Below are 27,588 nucleotides of genomic sequence, written 5' to 3' on the forward strand. Positions count from 1 at the left end.
TTGGATTTACATTTTTAAATCATTATTTTAAATTTTATATTTTATAGTTGTCTATGTGTGTTACGGCATTTGAGTTTTCTCAATGTCTCAATGTCTTTCTTAGAAAAGCATAGATAGAAAATAGATAGAAATAGAGATACACACACATTCATAGATATATAGATATAGCTTTTTCTGTATATGTAATGTTTTCTTCTATTGTTGCTTTATTCTTATAGTTTTCTACATTGTGCATATTATTTAGGGAAATTAAATATCCTAAAGTGATACTTAAAGGGATTTTTTTTTGCAAACAAGCAAATGAGTTTGAAAACCTACAAATTTATTTTTTTAAAGGAGAGACATTGGTAACTGTCATAATATTTTTTACTCTCTTCATTTTAAATTTTCCCTATCAGCTTGTAAATATATACACATTTTACACACTTTTGTTTAAAATAATTCAAGTGAGTATATAAAATTTAGTAATAAATGCCACTCTTGGGGCTATAGATTAACAATTATTTTAATTAATGGAATTTTGTCACTTGCATTGCATGTCAAAATGTGCTTACTGTGATTATAGTGTGGAAGAGTGCCAACCAATGTAGTCCCAACTAAATTTCTGTAAAATATGAGTCACATTTCTGTGTGTTGTCTTGAAATTTATAGGCCTTATCTAGTTTTCCTTGTCCCAGTTTATATCATTCACTATCAAAAATATAGCCATGACGCTGATAAAATGTTGCTCTTCGTGCTGTTCAAAAATACTGTACCTTAGGAGAGACTCTCTATAAAACACCATTCTGACTGAAAAAATGGCATTTGGTGTTTGATCACTCGCATTAATATTGTTTTATTTTTATATCAAACAGTAAAACGGCAGTAACGTTGAGTTACTGATGACATTTTTATTAGCAAACTGTGGACTTGAGATGATGCTTCTAGTTTACTGGACATGGTAGCAAGCTAACAAGTTAGAGTGTTGGAAACATTCAGGGGCTTGTATATGAGCAAAATTTCCTTTTAGCCACACCCATTAGTTCCCTAAATATCACCTAAAATAAATATATATTGAATTGCAGAGGTAATTACTAGGATTCCAAAAAAGAAGGAGAAAGACACCGAGAGAGAGAGAGGGATGGAAGGAGGGAGAGAGGCTTGCTTCTCAATCATGAAGATAAAATATTTCTTTTTTTTACAATGTATTAGAATGATCTAGAAATTAAAATAACAATTTCCAGCACAATATTCTAATATAAAAAGGATTTCATTGGACACTAAGAATAACCAGGCATTGAAATTTGTAATACTGGGGCTGGCCCAGTGGTGCAGCAGTTAAGTTCGCATGTTCCGCTTCTCAGTGGCCCAGGGTTCGCCGGTTTGGATCCCGGTGTGGACAGGGCACCGCTTGACAAATGCCATGCTGTGGTAGGCGTCCCACATATAAAGCAGAGGAAGATGGGCACGGATGTTAGCTCAGGGCCAGGCTTCCTCAGCAAAAAGAGGAGGACCAGCAGTAGTTAGCTCAGGGCAAGTCTTCCTCAAAAAAAAAAAAAAAAAAGAAAAGAAAAAGAAATTTGTAATGCTGTCTAACCATTATTTTAGTGTCATTGATGTCCTCCTAAAGGTCGCTGCTAAATGCAATAGTTCTGTGTTCATTAGGCAGTTATTGGTAGGAAATAGGGGCATTTATATTTAATGTACTGAATATTTTTTATCATTTACAGTTCTTTAAATTTTTATTTTGCTACTACTGCCAGGAAATGACTTATAGTTCTGTGATTTTATAACTCAAAAGTTGCTTTCAGGGTTATATAGGAACTATTACAAAATCGCTATTAAAAAATATAATTTTTATATAGAACTCTCTGGAAAATAATTAAAATTCACAGAAGAGGTTTTCTGTTGCTTTGAAATCCAAAAAAAGGTTGACTTATGTTTATTAAGACAAAATATCAACTAAACAAACAAATTGAAAATAGAATATAAAATAGTGATTTTTCCTTTTTTGTAGTTCTTTAATATAATCTTATATATGAAATACACATTTTCTGTAGTCCTTAAGAATGTAAATAACTAATCCTTACAGATTATGTTTAAAGGACTATTACCAAAAAAAACTATATTAATAGTTAGAGAATCTCTAAAATATCTTCTGATAGCTATATTCTTGTTTACGCATTTCCTTCTTCAAGAACTTTGCCTGGTTTTTCATATATGATATAAATTCTCACCTTCCTTATTTCATTCATTTCAGTAATTATTTTAGATTGGTATACAGATGAAGCATTCATAATGGTGGTTGATTTTATCATTGCAATTCAAGCAGGTCAAGAGAAAGTTCTGTTTTTATTTTCATATGTAGTAAAGCTTTACAATTTTTGCAATTTTTCTATTCTGTTTATGTAGCACCACTTTTAATATCCCATAAAGACTGTAATTTATGACTTCAAGGAAGCATGCTTTGTTGTTTATACTTCTATAGGGAGAAAGGGATAAATATGCCTCATAGTGTAATAGTTTTCAATAGAAGTGTTACCTTGTGAAATACTGTTTTCATATGTATCTCTTGGTGCCTACTAAATAGAGAGTGTTTTTTAGCACTAGCATCTTTCTTACATGCTACTTTAATGATACTATATATCTTTTTCATTTAATTTCATTAGCAGTATTAAACATACAATCCCCTAATGAACAGTTTGTTGAATACCCATTAAATTAAAAAGAAAGAAATAATCATTAAAATAATTAAGAAAACCATAGTTATTCTTCACAAGTTCTCTATAATCTGTGTTTAATAATATCCCACCAATGGGAACACGTTTGAGCCAATAGATATTGTTCTATTCAAAATTCTTGGTCTAATTTATAAGCTATAATGACTATTATAAATTAGGAATTTTCCTCTCTATTGTTAATTTTCAGATAATTCTGTTGCATAGTAATAGAATACAAATAGACATTAAAATAGAATGTAAAGAGGGTCCATAGATTAAAATGGGTTCTGTTTATATACAGAGAGTTTCCCAGTATCATCAAAATCATTATCTTGAGAATATAGTCTTGTTTTCCCATATTCTGTGCACATTGCCATTCAAGTCACAAAATATGGCATTGTTATGTGAAAACAGTAAAAGAACAAGAGAATTGACCATTTCAGTGTGATTTACAAACTGTTATTACTCTATTTTATTTATTCATACATCTAACAAAGATGAGTTGGCATTCCACCCATTTCTTATAACAGGGTAGAGAAGGAAAGGAGGTATGCAAATGAGTTGAGCAGTCATTTTCCATGAATCATCTCGGCTATTAAAGAATTATGAACTCTCATTTTTGTGACAATAGTTTGTAAACAAAACAGAAAGTTATTTGGCATGAATCTATTTTCTAGTGAATGGAAGTAGTGAGAATATGAACAGGGCAGTAAGCTGTCCAATTCTAATGTGCTATTAAGAATATTGGAAAAATAAAGATAACATTATGATGTATTGTATTGTAACAGAAAGGTAGCCCAAATAAGCTTCCTTTACTAGCTGCTCGGCAATTTGCCTTTTGTCCTTGATAAGCAAAGAATAGAAAGGAGCGTTAATTCATCTCTTTTCAATGCTTTTGGGGGAGGGGGGTTGTTGTGTGTGTGTGTTTGTGTGTGGATTTTCTGCATATTCTTATCAACAAATTGAGGTTCTTATCCAAAATAGTCAAATACTTTTGAGCCATGTATTTTATGTTTTTGTTTCTAAATTACTGTCTCAAATTGATTTTCTAAATCAGCATATCTTTATAGCATCATAGTCACACCCACGTTCATTTATCAATAGATGTTACCTTTTCATTGATTTTTATTAACCTTTAAAATGTCACTTGGAAAGAATTAAAAATTACCAAAAAATAATTTTATTATTTACAATAAAGTATAGTGTGGATATAAAATAGGGTAAAGTGTGTATGTGTGTGGGACTCAGAAAGGGGAGCCCACCTGGTGTTAAGACGTTGACGTTCTTGACTCCGCTGACAGACTAAACACAGAGTATCTGGAGTGCAGGATAAGCTGCAGATGCAGAAAGAAAGACCACTACACGGGCACATATTTCAGATGTGAGCTTGAAATGTAAGTTAAATCAAACAAAGCTTTCTAAAAGATCAAAAAACAATGATCTAGAATTATTTGGGGAAAAATACCTGAAAGTTTACGTAACTTTCATAAGCATCATTACAAAACATATTTTACCAAGTAACTGAATAATCGACATTCTATCTGAGGCATTCATGTAATTTCTGTGATTTGAATTTATTTTTCCATCCTTTCAACATCATGTGAACAAAGCCAAAATCTTTTTTAGATATACCACCTAGTAATTTTTTTTTTGACAAAAGCAGAGAAAATAAAGCAAATTTGCATTGCAGGTATACTTGATCCTAGAAGTGATAGCAAGATGATTAAACAGCAGAATGGGTACAAGTATACATTTTCCTTCCAAAAAATGGGAATGGAACACACCATAATAAATATGCTTCTGGTGGAAGTTGGAATTGCGTTATTAAAAGGAAGAAAGTCCCTCATAATAACACCAAAGGCACTAAAAGAAGAGAAAGGATTTGCAAAGTTGCTCAGAGAGTGTGATAATTAATGCTATGAATTTGATAGTGTAAAATTCTTCAAAAATACTAGTGGTTTTGGTTGGAGATCTACTCAGTTGAAGAATTATAGTGCCTGTATTACAACTTAAATATCCCCTTCCAAGGAGACAAAAAAGCAGCTTTATTAATATAACTACTAAAATAGGTTTATATATAGTGACACAAAAGGTGTTCCTTTGATGAATTGATTTTATCTTTAATTATGTTATATTTATTATAGAAGCTATGATTTTAATTAGAAGAAATAATTAGAAGAAAGAATAAGATTTTTTTTAGGATCTAATAAATTTGTCATGTAGAGGTGGTGACCAAACTCCACCCTTAATATCTGATTAAGGAATTTCTACTTTTCCAGGTCATATTCAGGCTAATTAAAATCATGCTTGTGTTTTCATTAATGGGAACAGAACAGTAATTCCTCGAGCTCATGATAAAAATGTATACTGCCTGATATCAAGTTGAGTTTCTGCTTTGATTATCAGAGGTCAGGAGAGTAAATGATTCATGGTCTTCCTTTATGAAAAATGAGTAACTATTTATTTTTACCAAAACAGAAAGGAAAAATGTTTATACATACAGAGATGACTGCAGTTTTCCTTTGGAAACATACTTTACCTACTAATAAATGTTAAAATAGTAACATTAAAATTCTGCAAGGCTCAATTCTTTTATTATTTAACAGGAGAAAAGTAATGTATATACTCCCATCATGGTCTAAAATTTAAACATCATATGCTACTTCAGAGTAACATTTGGCCCATGTCCGTTTCCGATCCTGTTATGTTTGCATCTATTTTTTTCATAAAAGTATTGCTACTTATTATTAAAGCTACATTGTAAATAATATTTTTTAATTGTAAATATAATTTTTACAAAATTATTTGTAAATAATAGCAAATAACATCTTCCATTTATGAAAAATTAAGTATTACTGAGTCTTTCCCGAATATTTTACTGAACTTAGCTCATTTCATCTTTTTTATAAATATAGTAAATGTGGGTACTGTTATTATCCCCACTTTGCAGTTATTAAATAGCAAAGCTGCGACCTGAACAAATTCTAACATTGTCCAAATCTACACTTTCTACAAAAAGAGTGACAGATGTGGAATAGTTTTGAACTTGAATTCCATCCTGATCTAAGACAATCCAGAAGAGTTCACCTTACTTATGGAAAAATAACCAAGGGTGGCATGTCCCTGCACAGAAATTACTCTGTTGCCAAATAATGGAGTTCTCATTTCGTATGAGTCTACTGGGGCCATTATGGCCATGTAAGTGTTAACATTGGGAATGGAACATCAGCAACCAGGGAACTAGAGAATCATAACCTTTCCACGGGTTTACTCTTAAGATCTTTTTTTTCTCCTCCCCAAAGCCCCAGTACATCATTGTATATCCTAGTTGTAAGTCGTTCTAGTTCTTCTAGGTGGGATGCCGCCTCAGCATGGCTTGATGAGTGGTGCATAGGTCTGCACCCAGGATCCAAACCAGCAAACTCTGGGCTGCCAAAGTGGAGCATGCGAACTTAACCACTGGGCCATGGGGCCTGGCCCCCTGGTTTTAATATCTTTGAATTTTCTCAGTGTTTTGAATAAATGAAAGAGAATATATTATAAATAATTGCATAAAATGGTCTGTTGTACTGAGATGCTCTATGTTTACCCACGCAAAGGAATGTTCTCAGATACTAGTTGAGATTTCAGGGGTAGCTACTCTTCAAAGTTCTCACTATGCAGAGTATGCAAATTAATAAATCTCAAGAAATTCTGGAGAAAACCTCCCCAAAAAATCAAACAAAAAATTCCTTTGTCAAATTATTTCTGAAACGTCCAAAATTAAGCCACTATTAATATGTTTCTAATTTTAAAAACACATTTATGTGGGACTTCATTCACCTACATAAACTGATTCATTTTATTCTTTAATCTCTGGATCTCTGAGTATCTGGATGATCTCATCCTGCCTCCAACACAACTTATATATACTTTGCCTGCTCCATTAGAATAGAAGACTTATTGTATTGGGATTAGTACTTTGTAAGTACTTAGTAAGTACTTTGTACTTAGAGAAGGCCCAAACTTCTGGACAACTCTACTCTAGATTCATCTAGTTCCTTTTTAATTTAGTGAAAGGCCATTGGGAAGCCTTTCTATATTATCTATATTTAGTCATGATTAATTTGGATATGTCAAATGACACAATATGTCACACGCCAAAAATTAAAATGGAATAAGAAGGCACATGGCTATTGAGACATCATCAATGAACATTATCTTTAAAACTGGAAGTACCCAGTGTTACTCTTTTTTCTACGTGCGTTATATCGAGTCAACACATATCAAAGAATGGGGCAAAAGGCTAGTCTAAGTAAAGTCATTAAGGTCAGGATTTAAGGTCCTCTCTGGCATTCCCTTGATTCATATAATTGACTTCTGTGTATTGAACACATATTATGTGCCAGACCCGGTGCTAAGCACTTGTGATACAAGAAATAAAATGTGCTCTCATTACTAGAGAGATGCAGATAGAAGAAATAAAATGTGCTCTCGTTACTAGAGAGATGCAGATTTCTTGCAAAGGACAGTGTTAGTTTTCTCATGCTGTGTAACAAGCTACAACATACTTTGTGGCATAAACCAATACCCATTCATTATCTCACATTTCTGTATTCCAGAAGTCTGGGCAGGCTCATCTGGGTCTTTGACTGGGGTGTCCCAATGTGGAAGTCAAGGTTTCAACCAGGCTGGCCTCTTATCTGGAGGCTCCCAGGAAGAGTCAGCTTTCAAGCTCATTCAGGCTGTTGGGTGAAGTAAGTTCCCATGAGTGTAGGACTGAGGTCCCCATTTTCTTGCTGGCAGTCAGCTAGGAGTCTCCTTCAAATAGTAGTGGTCACTCAGCAGGCCCCTTCCTCCTCCATCTTCAAGCCAGCAACAATACCCTCTTGTTTCAAATCTTTGACTTCCTCTTCTGTCCCTTGCTAGAGAAAATTCACTGCTTTTAAATAGCACATTAATTAGATCAGGTTCACTGGAATAATCTCCTTATTTACTATTAATTGTAACCTTAATTACATCTGCAAAAATCTCTTTTGCTATTAGGGTCATGCTCCCTTAATGACGGGGAGCATTAGGTGATTTCACCATTGTGGGAACATCATAGGGTGCACTCACATAATCCTGGATGGTATAGCCTACTGAACACCTAGGCTGTATGTGCTAATCTTCCGGGATCACCATCATAAGTGCTGTCCATCATTGACTCAAATATCCTTATGAGGTGCATGACTGAATAAAAGAGTGAGCGTCATTGGGATTATTTTAAAATTCTACCTACACAGACTACACTACACTAACTAACAGGAGAATACAAAGCATAGATGGGTAAGGCTTTGGAATGTTATCTTTACACTTGCATTTGATGAAGCACTACTCAGTAATGCAAACATCTGGATGTAAAAGGAAATGTTAGAAACAGAAAAAGGAAGATTGTGGGGAAAGTAGCTAAGGGAAGTTCCAAGCCTCTCTTTTCCAGACTGAAGCTAATTAATAATCTGTATCGGATTTGTTATTCCATGCTCTGTTTTATGTTATACTCTAGATCCCCTGGTGTTTAGTTTTCAATGCTGCTACTGTTGTTGTTGTTGTTAGCCAACCACTCTGTATTTGATGTTAACATTGTAAATGATTCACTTTCCCTTTGGGAATTTTGCAGAAAGTTTTTAAATCTTTAATCAAGTGAATGTCTAGGTGTATCAGTCAGGATTACGCCAGAGAAAAAGAACCAGTGGGTATATAAGAATTTTATTGCCAGGTATTGGCTGATGAAAATCCAGGAGGTGGCTAGGCAAGTCTGACATGTATATGGTTGGCTGTCAGAGGGCAGTCTGGAACTCTGGGGAACAGGCTGAAGCTGCTGTCCACAGGCAGAATTTCTTTTGCTTCAGAGAAGGCTCAGCTCTGCTTTTAAAGACACTTAATTGATTGAATCAAGCCCATACAAATTGTCTAAGATAATCTCCTTTACTTATGTCATCTAATTATGGACTTTAATCGTATCTACAAAATGCCTTCACAGCAACACCTAGATTAGTGTCTGATTACGTAGCTTGGGACCGTAACCTAGTCAAGTTGACATATAGAAACACCCTTACCAGTTTCTGCTTTTTCTTTTAAACAAACAAACAAAAGACTTACTTTCTTTCCAAAGTGTTGTTAGACCACACTCTATCAAAACCATCTCTTCCTTTTTACACTGATTTCCTCAAATGCATATTTAATTGTCAGATACATCCACCCAAAGTGTTGTAAGCAAATGCTTGATGGCCTTGTACATGATTCAATCATCATGGTATTTTAGGAATGATCTTACACTTACATACTTTAATTTTGATGAGCAAAATAAGTAAACACAAATAACATTATCTTTACATATTTTCTAACCTTGTTTTAACGTAAGTTAAGAGTCTTCTTACACTTCAAGTTTTAGAGCTGTTCATTGATGTCCACAGTCAGGGTAGTAAAGTGGTTTCAGGTCTAAGTGGCATATTCTTTCTACTCAGTGTCTTGTTTGCCCATATTCGGAAGAAAGACCTTGAATATGCTATGATATAGAAAGGGAACACTTATTAATTTGGTAAAATTTTGTGGTTGGCTTGGTTCTCAGAGCACATCTAAGGTTTTTCTTGTAGACTCAGATTCCATGTCTTCTCTAAGATTACTGCAATTCATACATCAGACTATAGAATGACAAATTGACACTTTGTTTTCCCAAGGTAACTTTTAAGTGTACAAATAAGAGGAGAAAGAAAAGGTTATCCATTTATCTACAAAAATGTTCAGTCAATAAACTTTTCTCTAAAAAACAGTGCTATTATCTTGAAACTTTCAAGATAAAAAATATTAAAAGCTTATGGAAAAGCTGTAATCCTTTTTAGCAATTTTTAAATGTCATTTAAGTTGTATTACCAATAATTGCTGTTGCTGTCTTCATCATTTATTCACAGAGAATATAAAGGCCTGGAAAACTGGAAGACAAACTGACTGGTTTTAATTGTTATGTGAAGAGCATATTGACATTTTTTCTTGTTTTCCTACTTAATAAAAAATCCCATTTATATTTGAGTCAAAATCTTTTTTCCAAAGCTTACATGCTCAGGTGAAATCTTTCTAAGGAAAATACACATTAAAGAGCTATGCTTTTGTTTGCTTATAAGCTTAGAATTCCTTTCTACATTATTCTAAGAAAAATATTATAATTATAGTTGTCACAAAGTATTCATTCTCTGGAAATATTACAAAGTATGCAACCATATTGTTACGGTGGAGATTTCAGATACCTGAATGCCTTTGGTTTATTTTTGAAAATGCTATGAGATATACTGTGGTATTATTTCAATCCACAAATTTTACCTATGGAGAAAAAACTTAAATAAATCTACTTTAATGCAAGTCATGATAATTTTATTTTGAAAGGAGTTGGATTTGACAGATTTTTAACTGAAATCAAAATATAAATGTATACAGAAATAGAATTTTGGAAACATTCTTTTATAAGTTTGCTATGTTATTTCACAATGTGTTCTGTGTAAATCAAGATTTATGTAGGTTTCTTCTACACAAAACACAAGTTAATTGAGTAAAAGAGATGTACAATGATATAGCACTGTTCGACTCATCATTATTAGGTTAAGTTGATACTGCAAATAACTATTCAAGCCAGTGTTGATATAGTCTAGGTTGATAAACTATGGCCTGTAGGTCTAAACAGACTGACTAATCATTTTTGTATAGCCCACAAAGAAAGATGTTACATTTTAAATTATTATATAAGTACCTACATAATATCCTCAATTTTGCCTCTTTGCTGCAAACTCTAAAACATTTGCTATCTAATCCTTTAAGAAAAAGTTTGCCAACTTCTATGTCAAATGAACATAGAAGAATGAGGAGTCCGAAAACCTGAATTGTAGTTTATTGTTTTTAAATTGTTCTCTGTATGACCTCAGGCAGGATGCACTTAATTTACGTTAGCCTCAATTTCTTCGTCTGTAAAATGGGCATAATAATACAATTTGCTCACGTTATTACATATAATACTTCTCAAAGGAAATAATGTGTATGCAATCTCTTTGAAAAGTATGTAACACTATTAAATGAATGTATGATGGAATCAGAATATATGTAAGGCTTGTCTTTAAGAGTAGGCTCTGGAGCAATTGCTGAATTTCAATCCCAGATAATTTACTCCCTAGCATTGTTGACTTGGGGAAAGTTACCCTAAATTAATCTGTTACTTTACCTAGCAAGCTTTCTATAGCCTGGTTCTTTGAAAGAGTTGAGATCCTGCTAAGAAGTAGCTCCTGGCAGGTCCCTGTGTCCCTGATTAGTTCTTACCAGCTTCCCTCTTGGAAATCTGCCTTCATTGCCCATTGGCATTGACAAATTTCCAGATAATGGCTGGTTTCTTCCAGAATGGGCTTCCTATGGGACTGATCCTCTTTGTGGTTCAATTGCCTGGAAACACCTGACTCTGATCTTGCTCTGCAATTCAGGCAACGTGTCTTTTATTGCTATCTTATTGCCTCCCGGGCCACCTTTCATAGGTGCATCATTTTCTCATAGCCTCCTCTCACATTAACTTGAAGGTCTTTCTTCCGACTTCATTTCTTCCTCAATAGTCTTGGAATGCTGAGGGGCTATTGCATAAAGTGATTGGGTGGACTAAGCCCCAACACTGAATTCCAAATAGATTACGTTGTTAGAGTTCCTATTATAAAAATCCCCCTTTTCCTGAGTGAATGCCATAAATCTCACTTGTTGGCATAACAGCAGGAATCAGAAGGCCTAATGTAAAACCTAAGAATAAAATCCTTCTACTGGATGTTTCCATGTTGTATACCAGGTCATGAAATCCAATGGTACAGCCATGCTCCTATGCTTAGTTCATCTGAGAATCATACCAGTAAACATCCCTCATAAAGATGCCCTTTCTGTATTAAATCAAGCACAAATATTTGTCTTAGACTAATGAAATCCAGGTTTTCATGATGTCTTCTCTATGCTCAAGAGATTATGTCAGCTCTCAGCTTACGGCAATTTAAAGGACATCTTCAACTTCAGCCAGCTTTAGGGCTCATCCTTGTCCCTGAGTCACTTATGCTAACCACCAAACTTCGGACCTGCTGAGCATTAAGTATTTATCCCTAACATATCAGAATTTTCACACATTTGTGATTTGGACCAGCCTATTTCCCTAGTTCTTCTAAACTAGACTGAATTGAGTAGATGATCCTAAGAGGGTTGTCTCCACAGAAATCCTTAGCTGAAATGTCCATTCAAGGACATGTCAAAACTCAGTTCAGAAAAGCCTGATTTTTTTCCACCAATTTGCTCACTTTGAAAGCAATCAAAGTTCACTATAACAAGGATAATAGTCTTTCGATTAGAAGTAAGTATTGGAGAGAAAACATAAAGTTTACATTGTAGTAATTCTGGAATAATTAGAATTACTTCAAGTTATTTATAAAAAGGTTACTCTTGTTGTTCTTATTGGAATTTTTATTTAATTCTTGTTAAATCATCTTGCTTTGGAGTAAGTTTCATACTTATGTGAATTTTTTCTTAATTAAAGTGAGAGAAAGCAAAGTGTAGCAACTTAGTTTTACCATAATCCATTATCTTGCAACTAACTGCAAGTATGTTTGTCCTCTGTCATTAATATAATAAATTGTATGCTTTAATTATAAATGAAGGTATAAATTGTGAAATATTAATTTTCTCAATAAATGTTTATTAATAATATATGATTCTGATATTTTCATATCCATAGCACTGAGTTTAAAATTAGTAAAAAATAAAAAAAACTTAAAATGACAATTTTATATAATAAAAAATAGCTCATTTTTAAGTGGAGAAGAGTACATACTCAGTGAGACTGAAAAACATTCAATTAAATCGTAAAGTTGGCTTGTCATTATGAAATATGTCTTACATAAAAAGGCCCCTTGAAATAGCTCGTGTTTTCTCCACTGGAAATCAGGAACCTAATTCTTGGTCTTTAGGTAAGAAAAACAACACTCTGTGATAAAGGTAAATGATCCTTGCTTTGTAGCCCCTTTGATAGAACTACCCTGAATGAAATAGTTCTAGTGTGGTGAATTGTGATAGCTTTTCATATTCCCAAGCAGGGCAGAAGCATCTGGAAATCTAATTCTCCAAAGATTTTTCTGTGCTGCTTTTAAACAGAATAGTAAAATGATGGAGCAGGTAAACATCTGCCAGTTACAGAAAACCAATATTTTGTTCAATAGGACATTACACTGTGTGTTCAGCAAATATTTACTGAGTATCTATTTTGTATGTAGTACTTACATTAAATAATGTGAGAGCTATCAAATATATAGTCCTTTTACACAAACATGTATGATTAAGTTTGGAAAGAAGTCAGACAAGATCCAGGAACAAAAACCTAGAGATTGAGAAATTACAATCTGATAACAATTAAAAGGACCAGCTTTCATCTTTGAAATGGTGGGAAATCACTTTATAGGCAGATCAAAGAGAATTTTTAATTATAGGCCAGAAATTTGAATTTTATTCAATAAGCAACTGGGGACTATTGAGGTTTTTTTGACCAAATGAGTGACATGTCAATTATTAAGCTTTATAATATATATCTTCATATGCTATTCTTAACCATATAAAAGGGACATGTTGGGAGATGGGGGTAGTTGCTTCTGGAATCAAGTTTAAAGTATTATTGGCCAGATAACTTCTTAGTGACGTCTGTAGTAAAATAGTACCAACACTCTATAGTACTAGAGGGAACAAGAATGCTGTCCAAATGCTGAAAGCTGGTAACATAGGCTAAATTGTCAAGGAGGGCTTATTAGCCTTAGTCACTTAATGGCCTTAAACAAAAGAAAACACCCTGTGTTAATGATATTATGGATATTCTGCAAAAAAGAAAAAAGCAAGCCTTTATCTTTTCCATAGCACACTGAAATATTTTCAGATAGACTAATATAATGTCAGGGATTTGCTTTGAAAGTACACAAGGTGAAGTAAAAGAACAGGGTTAGAGAATAAAAGGAACAAGATTGGCCACAAATAGCTAAATGATGAAGCTGGATTTGGGGAACATAGATATCTTTTAATACAGTTTCCTCTACTTTTTATGTATGTTTGAAATTTTGTAATAAAATGTTGGAATAAAAAATTTGAAACTGAACAAAAGAAAATAGTCTTTTGTCTATTTTTACTCCAATGCCCAATATGAATCTCAGATTTGGCCCCTCCAGTACAAACTGAGGCCCTTCCAGAACTCATCCAACAATGAAAAACAGAAAATTACACAAAAGCTTGGGAAAGATTTTGCTCAATACTGGAATATTTATATTTTTTGGCTAGACACCTTTCTAGAAGCCACACCCCTATGCAGTAGCTGATCTGTTTCTCTGTGGTATTGGAATCCATTTTCCTCACTTTTACCTATTCTCAATGGAAGAGGAGCGAGTGCAAATGAGAATACAGCTAATCCCACTCATCAACCATAAGGAGCTGGTCATGATTTATTTCAGTTGATACACCTGCCAATGTCATTTGAAACACAACTATGAGTGAATCAGCACCTACTGTAAAAGCTATATATATATATATATATCCCTTTAACTTAAAATATTTAAAACTGAATTTTATGAAATTATCTAAATTGTAGCTGCTTCTTCGCTTTGTTTATATAGATACATAAAAAGCAAAAAACAATTGGAAGAGGAAGGGATAAATAAAATAAACTAAAGATTATCCTGTATCTTCATTTTCTCTAGCTTATACTTCTTACAAATAAGAAATAGTGAGTTAATCTACCAAAACTCCACTGTCAATCAAGAAAAAGTTTTTAGTTTCTTATGATGCATAACCTTCTTTTAGAAACATATATATATATATATACATGTAGGCTTATATCATATTATAATCTGCTTTTTTTCATTAAAAAACTGTGAAAACATTTTCATGTTAAAAACATATTGCTAGAATATGTTAATGGATGCATTCATTCATCAAATTTTCATATTTATATCTAATCAATCATACTATACCTTAGGGTTTACAGTTTTCACTATTGACGATGATATAACACACAATATTTTCTCAATATACATCTGTGGAGTCACCCAATCTATGTACAATACACACATGCATACCTACACACACCGTTTTGTTACAAATATCAAAATTGCTTCTCTGAGATATAGTAGCAGTTTATATGCCTACCAGGAATTTATTGTTATGCCTTGTAACATTCTTGCTAAAAATGGGACAGTATAATTTTATTTTACATGTTTAATGGGAAAAATTTCCTCAGGATTCACATAAACAACAGCATGACATAGATTTAGCCCAGTTCCAATTGGACATAATCATTACAATTAAAAACAATGTTTTATTTAGGGTTTACATAGTACACATGTTGATGGTTTAACTAATAATAGTCACCGATATTTATTGAGCCTTCATTTTGGAACAGTTACTTTCTCGGTGCTCTATATCTATTAACTCATTTAATCTTATTTCTGCATATCCATGAATTCATTTCATACTATTTTATCCTCCTTTCTAATCAGAGGAAACTGAAAATGTGGTTTATGCAACTAGCCCAAGGATTCAAAATTGCTGTTTGCAGTTACTGTGTTATTTTAATACCAGGGAGTAAGGCACCAAAGTTCCTGCTATTTTTATCACTATTTTTACCGCTGCACCATGATTACCAAAACTTAAGTCCATATGTTTGATGTACATAAAGCAGTAACAGTGTTATTTCAGACTACTCACCAACAGTCTGGGATATGTTAAAACCCTGTATCACTTTGGAGATTTTAATAAGGAAATTAGAATGTTTAATAAATTAATTTTTTAAATAAATTAGAGTTTTTAATAATTATTTTAATCAGGAAAATAAAGTCAAGAAGGCAGATGGAAGTCACCTATTCTTGTGTTGTGGCAGCAGATTATTGACTTTTGCCAAAAGTGAAAAAGAGCAGGTTGACATGAGAGGAAACTGGATGTTACAGTCAATGTAACTGAGGAGAGAATGAGACAATCACCATGACACCCAAAGAAAAAGTTCAGTTTAGTCAATAAGTAAGTGAGAGTAAGAGGAAGATCCTTTTAGAGGCATTCTCTAACAATACCAACTTTACGATGCGATGCAGTGTGTTTTCGTCTTAAGGCCTGTCAAATGCAATTAGAGACTGAGTCTGAAAAAGCCCAATTATTTTTTTGTAAAATAGAGTCACCTGCTGTGGCGTAGATGCTGAAGTTATGCTGGGATAAGATTTCAATCCACATTAAAGAGAACTTAGAAACAAATGGACAATGATATATGTGTATCAAGAAGTAATTAAGCATTTCACAGTATCATTGCTTGAAATGGAATGGCATTTTATTTCCCTATATAAAATTTTACTGAACTATTATCTTGATAGGTACTAGGACATTAAGTTTAAAGTTGTCTTAAACTTTGATTGAATGGGGAACGCTCTCTACAATTTAAGAAACCGTTAGAAATATAAAGTAGGTGATTTTATTCCATCTTCAATATGGTTTCTTTAGAAAATAGGAAATAGAGTTAAAGGCATGCAGACTGTTATTTTATTATGGATATAATATGGCATTAACCATTTAATTATGGTAATGTTTTATTAAAGACAAAATGAGGAAGATGAGTATTTTTACAACTTTATTGACGTATAACATATAACATAAGCTGCACATGTTTAAAGTATAAATGGGATGAGTTTTGACAGATGTACACACCCGTGAAGCCACCACCATAATCAAGATACTGAACATTTTCATCATCCCAAAAGGTTTCATGTGCCCCTTTGCCATCCCTTATCCCACCCCCAAGTACCATCAACCACTTTTCTGCCTTCTGTCACTATGGTTTTGTTACCATCTTTTAAAATTTTACATCAATGGAATTATATACTGGTTACCTGTATGTTTCTGGGTTTTTTTCACTCAGCATAATGATCAGTTATATCATTATGCATATAAATGGTTCAGTTTGTGTGTATATAAGTAGCTCGTACCTTTTAATTGATAAGTACTATTTCACTATATAAATATACCACAGTTTATCCATTCCAGTAGATGGACATCTGGATTGTTTCTGTTTTTTTGCTGTTACGAATGAAGTCAGTCATTTGGGTACAAGTCTTTGAATAGATGTATACTGTCTCTTCTTTGGGGTAAACATCTTGGAACAAGATAGCTGCATCACACAATAGGTATATGTTTAACATTTTAAGAAACTACCACAATGTTTTCCAAAGTGCTTGCACCATTTTATATTCCCACGAGCAGTAAGTGAGAGTCATAGATGTTCTGCATCATTGCCAATACTTGGTATTGTTAGGGATTTTTTCTTTTTAGCTTTAACTATATATGGTGGTAGAAAATAATTTAAACGATTAAATATATGGTTATATAGTTTCAAATGAATAGTTCTATCTAAATTAGGATTTTTTTTAAACCTAGGACTTTTTAGTGAACAGTAAATTAATTTGATACTGTTCATCACATTAGTGCTTCCAGATCTTTCTACATTCCATAAACTTACATTCACTCTACCTTCCCCCCTTTCTGACTCTCCAAAAAGGGTAATATCTACTCAATAAAGGAATAAACATGCCTGTCTTTTTCTATTAAGCGATACTGTTCATTAAATAGTATTTTATGTATATTTGTTTAATAATATTTTTAATCATTGCTAAAATGTGTGTGGTTTGGATTTTATATGCATTATTCCAGTTATCACTAATTTTCAATAGCTTTTAGAGAATTTAATATAAATTGAAATTAATATGCTTAAAGTTTTATATATTTCATTTTTCTTGCATTAATAATCATATCTAGAAGATACAAAATAGAATAAATCTGAACTAACAGGAAAGGGGTAAAATGCCAAGCAATGATGTCAACTGAAAGCCATTTCTTTTCTTTTAATTATGCACTATGCTTTTTTGTTATTTTAAGATAACTGCCTACTAAAGTGGAAATGTGGCTTTAAAAATACAAAATATATTAATATTATATATTCATTTTTCAGTTGTGCTTCCTAGTTTAAGTTCACTCTCAATCATTTTGATTAAATCACCTTTCATTTTCAACTGACCAGGATAACAAAGAAAAAGGCTAAGGATCCATTCTAGACATAATATAACAACTATGTCCTTTAAAAGGGTAAGGATCCATTCTAGACATAATATAACACCTATGTCCTTTAAAAGAAATGCATTATAGTCACTTAAAAATATCAAAGAATATTCTTGACCTTAGCAAGTTCTTTCATCTATTCCATGTGCAATTTCAAATCAATGACTCCTGGCTGATTCTTAAATTTCTTTAACTATGAAAACAAAATATGCTTGTCATAATGTCATTTATAGAATAAAATAAAACTGTCAGGGCAGAGTGGAAGAGGGGAGAAAAAGTGTATTTTCAGACAGCTTTTTCTTCTCAACTGCCTGATTATTTCAGAATTAAATAGAGGATATCACAAATTATTAGTCAAATAGGTAACATAATTTCATAGCTGACTGAAATTTTAGAAATAGTATAGTCTAATTTCCTCACATTTTCCAATGAAATTATTAACTAGAAGCTTTTTATATGACTCAAGTTTATAAAGCTAGTTAGTGCCGGAATTTTGACTATAGTACAAGCTTTCTGAGATCCAGTTTAGCTTTCTTTATTTCCAGAGTTCATAGTATGTCAATACATGAGTATATATGAGTGAAGCTGGCTTTAAAAATGTGAAAAAGTTTACCTTAAAGGTAAATTCAGTCATTCTACCTCCATGACTTAACATAAGCAGAAATATGTGTAATATATGAGAATCTATTAGCATTCAGCAGACATTCCTGTGTTAGTATTAGCTTGATGCAGTGGTTGAAAGATCAATTTGTTATTACTTTGTTAGGCTGCTTGTTTATTTTTTGTGTGTTTAAAACAATTAACGTGAATGTTCTGGGATTTCTTCTCTCCTGATAATTAAATCACCACAAAAAGATATAGAGAGGTAATATTTGAAGCTGAAGTTCGTAGAGAAGCAAGATGAGATTCACCTAAGAATCATAAGACCAACATGTAAACAATTGTATTAATATAATAATAGTCAAACTCAAGAAAAGTTGAGAAGAAATCAAAGTGGAGAAATTCTTGTATCTATAAACCACAAGCTTCCTACCAGCTCAGAGTAATTTTTCCTTCATTACATCACAATCACAATCACAATTCTCATTCTTTAGAACAAACCCAAGTAAATGAAGAAAGAGTAGCTTCCATTTAGAAATCCATTTAGATTCTGTTTGACTACAACGTGATGCAGACAAACATATTTGTTAGACATGGCGGAGAATGAAAAGCCTTTTCTGGAAAGGAGGACGTCAGCTTTTCCACTAAAGTATCAAACATCAAAGGACAATCACTCGCTCTTCTTCTTCCTAAATCCCCACCATTAAAATATGAGTAAAATACTTATCATAACCTATTTCACAAGATTCCTGTAAGAATCAAATGAGATAATAGATGGGAAATTTCTTGGCAAAGTTTAAGGACTGAATTGATTTGAATTATCATCATTTCTTTTTAGATAGAATTTTTATTAAAAGCTTTAAGAAAGTGTGGTCACAACATTTGTCTGTAAGATTATGAATGTGTCAGAGAATTTCAACAGACCATATGAAATAGTCGAATTCGTGTGAGGTTTAAGAAACTTCTAAATAAATCTCGAACAAACTAGAAATGAATTTTTCAGCTCCGTAGTTCTTTTGAGCTTTGCTATTACTATACTTCTCTTCGAGAAGTGAGATATCAGAAATCATTTTAATTTTGGCCTAATTCAGTTTTGGTAAATGACTTTGAGATAGCCATATACTAGAGTAGGGTCACTTTCCTGTTTAAAAAAAAAAAATGATAATTTCTATTTTTGAAAAATAGAGGAAATGAATTGCCAAAGAGAGAAAAATCTTTTTAAACTGACCCATTTGTGCTAATGAAATGATATCATTTGGAAGTTCTGTATTGAATTTATTTTTTAGGCTAAAGTTTATTTTTGTTGAATTTCATTTTCTGCTAGAACAATAGATAACAATGGTGGCCAAACTGTTATGATATAATATTTTATCAGTCACAGAACGCAATTTTAAGGATGCAAAAATGTATTTTGCAAGTCATTAAAACAAGATAATTTTCCTAATTCTGTTGGAAGAAGGTATTTTTGTTGATTTTAACATTCCAGAATTTCTAAGCATCTATTAAGATTTTACAGGTGAAGTGACCTGAATTTTAATTCTGGGATTCCTCTGTACTGTCTGTGTGGCATTGGTAAATTTACTTAACTTCTCAGAGCCTTATCTTAATTAATAAAAATTTTTAAAAGATAATAATGCTTGTTTAATAGGATTATTATAAGCATTTCATGGACAATAGATACAGCTGAAGCACAAACAAAGCATCTGGCACATAGCAAGCATTTAATATATGGTACCCGTAATTATCACTACTGTATCCTCTCTATACTCCTACACAGAATAGTATTGATTTGTTACTCATGCATATACTTCCACATAAAATCAATTATTCATCCAATATAGGTTAAAAAAATAATGAAAATTCGCTCATACTTTCTGTAAAACATGTTTGTAGTAAGAGACCCTTGGATTCTCTGAGGAAAAAAAGACTAGGAATTTGCAAGTATCATCAATGCACACTTATGCAGTCATGGCTTTCCAGGCAGAAAGTACCTACTGTGGCAGCAAGTTAGCTTAGTGTGCACTTATTTTAGTTGGTGATGATATCTGCTGTCAGAAGAGGTTCAGGAAAATAAAGACTGTCTTAAGGTTTTAAAAAGTTTTAGAAAGAGGTCACTATTTAAGTTAAAAATCCTAAGAATGAGGCTTAGACCAAATACAAGAACAGAGAGCTTTTAACTGCATGACCAACCAAACATCAAACATGGAATCCACAAGATTTTCATTTACAAATGCTCTCTTAACAACTAGTCAGGATCTTCGCAGAAGATATTAGCAGTTATATTTCCTGTTTACTATTTACTTATAATTTATCTATGTGCATCAGTTTTTATTTAAACAGTGTCTTTTCTACTAGAACACTCTAATGCCAGTCTATGATTTCATAACGGGTTCCCTCTCAGCAGCAGAAGTTATTCTCCCTCTCCTGAAATACATCGACTGGCTTTCTTCATCTTCAGCTCTTACGCTCCACCAGATGAGGGAGCAAGAGACCTCCTCTGCATGGAATGCAGGCTCAGCCCTCCTCCTGAGGCTTCTCATGGGCGCATCTCCCTTTTAAGTTCAAGTGTCTGCTCTATTGTAGCAACTCAGTTACACTGAAGTTCTATTTCGTCCAAGAAGTTTCATCAAAGAGTTTTATTTTAGTGAGACACTTTTTTGAAATTTACTTGGAATATATACGGCAAACAAATTCTCTATTATGTATGTTTTGGGCATCCCTTTACTGAAACTTGGAGTTTTTCTAAGAAATATGTAAATATTACAATGCAAAATAGCCTCTCACTCTCTCTTCCTCTCTCTTCCTCTCTCTCTCTCTCACTCACACACACACATCAAGAGAATGCCACATGTCTCGAGTGAGACCTAATTGGAAAAACAGAAATGCTGAACATTTCACACAGTATCATTGTGAGAGGACATTTGTCAGTTTCTCCCTGGCAATGAGATTTTTCTCGCCCTCAAGACATGCAAATGACTTTTTTCCTCTGTTCTTTTTATGTTATTTGAATAATTTTCTCCTATAGAAGTGAGAGCTGTCAAAAATTAACCATTTGGGACTACTGCATTTAGTTACGTGAATTTTTGCAGAGAACTAGATCTATTTTGGGCAGTGGTGACTTTTGATGTCAAAGATGTTGAGCAGCTTCTCGAGTGGTCCATGGATGGATGTCAGCAGGTTGTTAATGGCACGTGACTACATTTAAAATGTTTGACATTTGGGATCCTCTCAGCCTTGCTTGTTTTTGTTTTAGAAAATCAGTATTTCAACATAGAAGAAATGATTCAGTTAGGTGTAAATGTTATACTCTTCTATGTTATTCAGGTTAATAGTATAATGCAAACATTTCTCTAAGTGTGATGCTAACTTAAAATGCTGTTTGAAAAACCACACAAGCCAGTCTCTGTTCTCTATGCCTTGATTTGAGTGCTTGTGTCTGTAGGAAACTGCCAAATACGCTTATTTAGTATGAATACTTCCTTTTTATGAATCAGAGAGTTGCCCTCTGGAGGACTGTGACAAACCTTTAAATTCATTTCACTTAGACAAAGGTGGAAGTGTGTACCAGGCTTGGGGCAAAGACAAGCGCAGCTCTCTCTCTTATCACTTTGCTTTAAACATTTTTCAGCTTTCGGCTTGTCTTACAAATCTGCTCTCTCAGTCTATTAATTGCTTCACTGTACCTGATATCTAACACGAATGCACCTTGCAAAACAGCAGGAGAACGCACATTTGTTTAAGTCCTTCCTGACTTAACACTGTGGGTAATCTCCTTGCAAATTACAGTCGTAGTTGTAGTACATCCATAAGGTTGAAAAAGACAAGATTCCCAAGTGGCCCTGGTGCCTTTCCAATTCCCAGGAGACCCACCAACCCTCCGCGCGTGTTGCCTGCGCACAGGGAGTGTTCCCTGCTAATCAGGTCAATGATTATCGCCCAGCTCCAGGGACCTGACAGGAGCCTATCACAGCAGTTAGGGAGCCACCAAACGCAGCACGCTCACGGAGGATCTCCCGTTAAGAAACATCGCTTAGTCCTCATTTACTCACTGGAACCTCTGAGGATTTCAGCTTATCTTTTCGTCCTCTTAGACAGTGAGGGGATCACCATAAACAGGAAAAAGAAACACAGCATGCAGCTACTTGGAGGGTGTTGATTGAAAACTTCGATCTCCCCACCCCATTCACGGTTGATTTGACTGATTTCTCACCTCGTTCACAGAGAATATTTCAATTAAGGTAAGTGCTGCTCTCGATCTGCGTGACTGCATGGCACTGAATTTCTGCATTGAAAGTTCTAACTGACTAAACTGACATTCTGCACTGCAGCAAGTGACTGTTTATGTCAGGAAAAGGCTTAGTTTATAAGCAAGTGTCCTCGAATGAAAACCGGCATTTGGGGATAATGATATTTCAGGGCAATTTCTTTTGATATATGTCTTCTGTCTTGCATCAAGAGAAAATAAAAAGAAATATGAAGAGAGAGCTAATGCCTCTTTTTACCTTTTTAATAACCTAGAGAACTTTGTAATGCTAAGGTTACTTGATTTTGATTGAAGTGTTTTGTTGATGTCATATTGTAAAATCTCTGAGGCTAAAAGCTTCAAAGTTAAATTAGATGGAAAGAAAATTTGCAAATGAGAGTTGAGATTTTGTGCAGCTTTCTACTTTAGCAACATTCCTGAGCTCCCTCTAGGTTTAAGGATTTAAGATTAAATCCCTGAATATTTCAATAGTGTCCATTTAGGAATTAAAATTTAAATGATAAAGTTTCTGATGTAGTTGCTAAGAAAAATGAACTGAAAAGAATTGATATACCATTGATATGATTTATAGTTCTTATACAAGAGAGATGGATTTCTTTCATGAGATAGATTAATAAAACGAAAGTAGAGAAAAATTAACTTCTTTCTAAATGCTTATTTTTGAAAGGAGAATTCTTCAATAAGAGATTATGTTTTTATTGAAATGGCTTTTATTTTTGAGGTTGTTCTTTGTTATCAAACTAGAGTGAATTGAGGTTAAGCTTGAATTATACATAGTTTAGGGCAATTATCTAAGTAATTCAAATAAACTAGTCCACATAATTTCTTCTAAATCCATTTTCCTCCTGAGTTTGTTAAAAATATTTAAAGAGAATGGAAGCAACTTTTTTTGGAACTTAGATTTAATTATCTGAACTTTTGCTTTTCTACTTTACTTTGCACATATAAATAGAGTCTGATGGTTTCATTCCAAATTATAATAAATTTCTATGTAATCAAGAACAATAAGATAATTCTATCACTATAATTATATATGACCAATTGATTGATTATGTGTGTGAGTGAATAATAGTGAATGATAGCAACCACTTATCTTGTTATAATGTGGTACATATGCTTCAAAATGATTTCCAAATATTGAAAGAAATACTATTTAAAATATAAATATTTTATGGCATTATAAGATAATATTATTATAAGATTATATATATATATCTTAAAGAATGTTACACAAATCAAATTTCAATAACTAATCTATGTTAAAGAACCATGTAAAAATCCAGCTGCTTTTGTGTAAACATTTATAGTAGTATCTTAAGTGTACTTTTTAAAATGAGCACTCATATTTCACGAAATGTTGATTCTACCTCCCTCCTATGGGTATCCTGAGATGGGAAATTTTATGAAGATGTCAGAACACTGTTTATATTAATTGGCCATCCTTCTGAAATCCCCTGGAGAGCTTTTCAGGAGGATGTTGATGTTACTGCTTTTCCTGCAGGAATAAAAAATTTTTAGGATACTCGAAGGCACTGACATGTACTTGCTGATTGTCTGGATGTTTTCCGCCAAAGCCTGAAGATATTTCCCTACCTCTGTTGCACTGAGACGTCTATTTCTTTTCTTCAGGGTGGTTCCTCAACTGATTCAAAGAAATCTGAGAGAAGAGTGTGTTAACTGTAGTTACTATCACTGGGTCTTTGTTTTTTTTTTTTTAAACAACATTTAAAAACAAGCAGAGGTAACGCTAAACAAAGAGGGCCATATTTGCTGGTAACAAAGGATGTATATGACCACTGAAGGATGTGTTTAATATATAATGAAATACTTATGTTTAAAAATGACAGCAATTGTAGTTCTTATTCAAAAATATATACCTAAAGTTTTTAAAGGGCTTTTGTCATTGTAATTTGCATTATATCCGCTGAAAGGGAATGGAGAAAATCTTGGGTACAATTGAGAATTAGGAGATGTTTATTTTAGGTAGTACCTGCCCCCTCGATCAGACTTCCTTTTTTTATTATTGTTATATTATCCCCAGGTGCCAATTTACCTCTAGATTTTATATTGAATCCATTTTTCACTCATTTGATGGTAATTTATTCCTTCTGTGAATCAGAAAACATCTTATAGGATAACCTCACTTAGACAGTTTCAAAATCTAAACCACAAAGTCTGGTAAAACTTTAGTAAACTTGTTTTAAGATTTATAACCTTCTCCTTGGTATGTGATATTTTCAATAAAACACAATGGGGAGAGGCAGTGTCTAATATGCCTCTTAAATGCCAGACAGTTGGAGTATAAACTCTGTATGTATGATTATATAAGTATCAAATCAAAATGATAATATGGAGGTTATTTACCCCAACTTTCTGGATGAGTCGATGTTGTGAGATGACACGTAACTGGGGCAGGTGGACCATAGTTAGTGGACCTATGGATCAAACTCAGACTGTATTCAAAGCTCATAATCTTTGCACTATACTTCTTTATCCCCTTATATGTGGTGACCTTTTCCAATATTTTACGTGATACTCATGAATATTTTAAGATGGTTTGTAAGATAGAGCAGCTTAATTATATTACCCTCAGAATAGTTTAACTCTAGGCTCATTCAAAATAAATGATTGTGTAAACTCCATAGCCTACAGTGTTTGAAACAAGCATATACTTTGTTCTTTTAGGTTCTGAAAGAGGTTAATGCTCAAGTCTGTGCATCAAGCTGATTCTGATTACTACTGACAGAAAAAGCACTCTACTATATGGATAATCAGTACTGAAATTCAGTATCTGTAATATGTGTATCTTCCCAAGAGAGGTGGACATACTTTTCAGGGTAAAATCAAATAAAAAGTAGCAATAGAAATTCAATGCCATTTATATTGCAATGAGATTAAAAAGAAGTTAAGGAGAATTCATGTTCATGGCAAAAGAGATCCACAATGTTAGAAGAAACATTGAAATTAACAGCTCGAATTGAATGTTGGAAAATGGACTGAAAAAAACCCTGATTTAAATGTATAGGAGTCCATTTGCTCTATTGACTTCATATAAACCTTCTCATATGCATACAGAGATTTGCTATAGCTAAATTATGGTGATATTGTGACTATAATGTCCAAACCAAACTTTGGTCCAATCCATGACAAAAAGGGGAAGATGTTATAAAATTAAGGTCGAGCTGGAAAATTGAATATGATTAGCTGTCATATCCAGGGATGTGCTGAGATGGTGACTGGAAGTTAGGTTGCATAGTTATGAAATATGATCATTTACTGTGCTCCAACATGTTCTCAAACATTTAAAAAGATAATATTGTATCAGACACTGCAAATAATGAATTCAATAATGATTAGATGCATAATCAAGAGATATATATGTATATTCTCTAACCACCAGGCAGATTAATTTTCCATTCTCTAGGTTTTATGGTAAGTTATTGGTTTGTCCTAGTTGTGTACAAGAATAACATAAAAACAAAGTGTATATAGACAATTTCCTTTATTACTGCTCCAAAAGAATGAACAGAATCTGTAAAAAGCAGTATTGCCGAGGAGCTTCTTAGGCTGAGTGTCCACAATGTATATGTCTCTCTGCCCAGAAATGATGACCGTGTGTCTAGACTCCACCAGCAACAGTAGATTTGACCAGAGATGAATGCACTTAGATTTAAGATAGCCATCTTTATAGTAGCCAGTGACCACTGTGTGGCCTTACAAAAGAAGCATGCCAATAATGGATGTTCTGTGTTGTTAAATAGCAAATACTGAACTTGGTGACTTGAAATATAAAATAAATACAGATAACCTGCAGTTGGTGAGCAGAAGCCGAGGTTGAGAAACATAGAAATGGTAGTCTGCAGAAATCATGAATAAGCGAATGTTATGAGATTGGTAAGAAGGAAAGAAAAGAGGTATATTCCCTTAGGTCAATTAGAAGAGACACATTTTTTGACTCATCATCATGGCTAAGCCAAAGAAGAGAGTGCTTCCTTGTAGAGGGACAATGAGGTTGGTTATCCTGGGTGATATTCCAAAAACAACTTACAGCAATGAGACTTTTTCCTCTTTTCCACATTTATCTCTGTGGTTTCAATCCCATTAACCAATTCAAGCTGAGCACATCTGTGTTCCTTACAAACCAGAAGATTATAATTGGCCCAACATCATACATATTCATACTCTTGGTAGATAATGGATAAGGTAGAGATGTGTAGTGGCTATAAGTACAGGATCTGGGTTCATATCCCACTGAGGGTACTTGCTAGCTCTGTGACCATGGGCAAATCAGTCAAGGTGTCCAGACTTTGTTTTTGTGATCTTTAAAATGGATCCAATGATTGTACCAATCCCACAGCAGTGTTGTGAGAAATAAAGGAGACAACTGATATAATATACTTACATTTACTCAGGTGCTCAGGAAGTGATACTCGTTATTATACACAAGAAACCTTGTTATTAGTCCCTCATCTTATCTGTCAAGTAGAGAAAATCAGGACCATTCTCTCTCCTTAGCAACAATGCACGCTTGGACCTTACCAGAAGCTCGTGGACCCACTTCATGACACTGTGTTTATATAAGTGAATGTTTCTTGAAAAAAAGTAATTCAGTAGACAGTTTATAGAAAACTTCCTATTTTTGTCAATGACTGTTTGCATGCTGTAAAACCAGATTTGAATAGTTGAACACAAAGAGATTAGAGAGGCTGCAAAGCTGAAAATATTTGCTGTTTTGTGTTTTACAGAAAATGTTTGCTGGCTTCTTATTTAGAAGAGAAACTAACTCATGTTGCATGATATTTTTATTACAAGCATAATAAATATTTGGTGGAACATTTTAAAAATATCTTGAAGATAACTATCTAAATGTATATTTCCAGA

General features: G+C 33.4%; 1 protein-coding gene across 3 annotated transcripts in view; it reads left to right on the top strand.

The window, feature by feature from the left end:
• The window catches only part of CDH12 (cadherin 12), a 935,429-nt gene that overhangs the window by 517,541 nt on the left and 390,300 nt on the right, over positions 1-27,588 (top strand). The window contains exon 3 of one of the 3 annotated variants that reach the window (XM_070519842.1): positions 22,535-22,681. The exons of 1 other annotated variant lie outside the window; for it this stretch is intronic. The gene's annotated coding sequence lies outside the window, so the exon portion shown is untranslated. Of the gene's footprint in view, positions 1-22,319; positions 22,682-27,588 lie in introns of those variants that run through there. One more of the 3 variants, XM_014827976.3, reaches the window with a different exon arrangement.

The sequence above is a fragment of the Equus asinus genome, chromosome 10 (assembly GCF_041296235.1).
Source record: "Equus asinus isolate D_3611 breed Donkey chromosome 10, EquAss-T2T_v2, whole genome shotgun sequence".
Taxonomy (NCBI): Eukaryota; Metazoa; Chordata; class Mammalia; order Perissodactyla; family Equidae; genus Equus; species Equus asinus.